Source organism: Octopus bimaculoides, chromosome 13, assembly GCF_001194135.2.
Source record: "Octopus bimaculoides isolate UCB-OBI-ISO-001 chromosome 13, ASM119413v2, whole genome shotgun sequence".
Lineage (NCBI taxonomy): Eukaryota > Metazoa > Mollusca > Cephalopoda > Octopoda > Octopodidae > Octopus > Octopus bimaculoides.
In genome coordinates this window covers 5,343,194-5,346,761 of record NC_068993.1, presented here as the reverse complement: position 1 = coordinate 5,346,761, position 3,568 = coordinate 5,343,194, and the positions used below count along the sequence as shown (strand labels likewise).

The 3,568-nt window shown below is 32.2% G+C and overlaps 1 protein-coding gene across 12 annotated transcripts in view; it reads right to left on the bottom strand.

The window, feature by feature from the left end:
- Nucleotides 1–3,568, bottom strand: part of LOC106872422 (protocadherin-11 X-linked) — a 370,508-nt gene that overhangs the window by 110,153 nt on the left and 256,787 nt on the right. The window contains exon 5 of one of the 12 annotated variants that reach the window (XM_052972305.1): nucleotides 156–318. The exons of the other annotated variants lie outside the window; for them this stretch is intronic. The gene's annotated coding sequence lies outside the window, so the exon portion shown is untranslated. The remainder of the gene's footprint in view (nucleotides 1–155; nucleotides 319–3,568) is intronic. 12 annotated transcript variants of the gene reach the window in all.

Genomic DNA, 3,568 nt, shown 5'->3' with positions numbered 1-3,568 from the left:
GTGTGTGTGTGTGTGTGTGTGTGTGTGTGTGTGTGTGTGCGGTGTGTGTGTGTGTGCAATCCAAGGAGAGTAAATTAAGTTGTCATAGTGATTCTCTACACATTCCCATATTAATTTAATTCAAAGATTTTCTAAGAAAAGGTTTATTCTATCACCTTGGCTCTCCTGATTCCATGCTCTCCTCTTCCACGCTCCACCTGGATCCCTTCAAGTGTTGATGAATAACAAAATGGACGGGTTTTGACAATGGTTCAGATTTCTTAGTCAAAACCACAAAAAAAACAACCCTTTCTGGTTTACAGTTTGTTTAAAAGTGTTCTAGAGTGTAAATGAGAAGAGTAAATAAAATGAAAATAAAAATAAAATACTTTAACATAAAAATAATAAAAGATAATAACAACGAAGCCAAGGAGAAGGAGAATGGAATAAGAAGGTGAAAAGGAAACAGGGTCTGTGAAATGTCCCTTAGGTTGGAAGACCCTCCCCCCTCCTGGTATTCACAGAACAGTGGGTGGGCATTTTATTTCTATTCCTTTCACACTACTGTGGGGAGGTTGAAATCCCCAGAATTAATGACAACCAAACTCGATTTCTTGTTTTGTTTTTGTAAAGATCCAATTAAGTTATACAGGAAGGAAGTTCACCATAAAAGTAAAGCAAAGCAAAATACGGCCAAGCTTTCAATGTCATTAGAGAAGGAAAGGGCCAACTAGCTTTTGGACAGACAGATAGGTAGGCTCCACCTACCCTCCTAACTCTAAGCAGGGATAATAGGGATAGCAAAAGGAAAGGGTCATTCGCTTGATTTGTTTATATTATACTGGAGCAAACTGTATTGGACAAATAAACAAGTTATTTTACTGTTAATAGATAATAGTGTTTTTTTGTTGTTGTTATCAGTTGATTGGCATTTATTTTTGGTAAAACAAACACCCAGCTGTCAGTTGTTGAGGGATAGAAATAGTCTGGTACTAATGGGGAAAGAAAGGAAGAGGTTTTCCTTCAATACAACAGTAGCAGAAGACATGGTTAATTTCAGAGTTATCAAAGAAATCACTCAATTGTCAAGATAGCAGATTTGAAATTTAAAACAAGATGTAAAGTGGAAATGATAAATATTGTATAATTCCAGAATACAATGAGTTCGAATGAATGGAAGGATAAGAAACTCCCCAAGATACTCTGTGGGTGTTTCTATATTAAGTTAGTATGAAGGAACAGATAGGAAACTCACAGAATACTCCGTAGTGTTTATGTATAAAATTCAGAGGTTCTCAACATGGGTGGTACATGTATGTATACATGCATGTGTATAAGAATGAATGGTTCTGTCTGTCTGTCTGTCTGTCACTGTCTCTGTCTCTGTCTCTCTCACACACACTATCTGTCTATGTAATTAGAGAGACAAGTAAATAGATAGGTCGATACATAGACAGAAAGAAAGAAAGAATAAAGAAAGATAGATAGATAGATAGATAGATAGATAGATAGATAGATAGATAGATAGATAGATAGATAGATAGATATTTTAGTCAATCAATATGAATGTTATATATTTCAGTCAATTTATTTCAGAAAATCTCATTTCAATTTTAACAGCTTCTTTGTAGTTCATTAAAAAGGTAAATAAATTCTGACAAGTTAAATAGATTTCTTCATTTTTCCCCTTATTTATATCTCAAGGGTCTGGAATATCATTTGATTTAATAAACAGATAGTATCTATTGCCTCATATCACTGGCCTCATTTAAAATATTAATTTAAATTGCTTTCATGAGTTGGTGGAAAAGACCAGGTGATACTATAAATTCTTGGTTCATAGGCATTCTTTGTTTGAAATTGATAACTTTAACTCTTTTAGTACCAAACCTGCCTGAGACATTCCCGAGTTCTATGATATAAAATTACAGTTTTAACCCTTTTGTTACCATATTTCTGTTGAGATGCTCTGTGTTTTTTTTTCTCAATTAATTTCAAACATAAAGAATTTAGTAAAATAACTTAGTTATCATTAAGCTAGTGTTAGGAACATAAATTGTGACTAAGGTTTTGTCAAAGACTTTTAATTCTAAACTTATGAAAACAAGACATTTGTACTACAGAGCCAGAGGTGGTTTCAGTCAGGTTGGTATCAAAAATGTTAAAGTGATCCAAATTAAAACATCTCATCAAATCTTACATTAATTTATATTCCAAGCGACACCTTAATAACTTTTGGCACAAGGCCAGTAATTAACAGGGGTTAGTCAATTACATTAACCCCAGTATCTGACTGGTATTTCATTTTATCAACCCCAAAAGGATGAAAAGCAAAGTTGAACTTGGCTCCATTTGAACTCAGAATGTAAAGAACTGAAAGAAAGTCTGCTAAGCATTTTGTCCAACATGTTCATAATTCTTCCAGCCGGCCATGCTTCATGAGCTTAGCAATAATTGTTTTACTAAATTCTTCATTATTTCCAAAATTAACTGTAAAACTTACAGTGTATTTCAACAGAAATACTGTAACAAAAGGATTGAAATAGGAAAGGATTAGATTGTTAAGCTTTCAAATAGGAAAGGACTAGGTTTATTAATACAGTGTGTGTATAACTGACTTTAATATTGGACAGAAGAGAGAGCTGTGCTTTTGTTTTTGGAAAGAGACTATATAAACTTTATACAACACGATCATCATTATTTAACACTAGCTGACCCTGTGCCATCAAAATTGATGGCTAATTGTAGCATTTTATATATAAATAAGGTAGAAAATAAAGTACATAATAATCACACATACAAACATTCACATACTTCCCTAGTACATGCATACACATACACACATATACTCACACAGAGTTGAAACACTGATTTTTTTCACCCCTTCCTTCCTTATTCATCAATCACCTCTTCCTTTCACACATTGGTCAACATGTAGTTATAGCAGAAGACACTTACTGAAGGTGCCACACAATGGAAATTGAACCCAAGACCACATGGTTAGGAAGCAAGCTTTTTAACCATAGAGCCACATAACCATACAGCCACACCTAATTAATTGTGTTTAGAAATGATTCTGCATTTCCTGTTTTCGTTTTAGAACAGAACTATTTTAATAATTAGGAAAATTTCTATAAAAAGATACCATAAAATGACATAAGAGAAGATTTGTGAAAAATTCAATTTTTTTCAATTTTTATGTTGTTTTATGTTGGCAAGCAATTGTTTAGTAAATGTCTTTTTTTTTTTTGAAATTACATAAAAATCATCAAGTTTTGGAATTAGTGGTGAAATATTACATCTACATAATACTAAATGAACAAATTAATTCCAATCTATTGTAACCAAAAATTTCGATAATTAATTCAATGAAAATAAAAATTAGTTTCTTTCTTTTTTTACTATTTATTTGTTTGTTTATCCCTCTGGGCAAAAAGATATGGTAAGAATGTCTGAAAGAAAAATTTGACTTAAAGATGTGTCAACAGGTAAAATCTCCACAGACTTTCATATATAACCATACATACACACACAAACACACACATGCATATATATGTTTGTATATATGCATATATACATATATGTATAT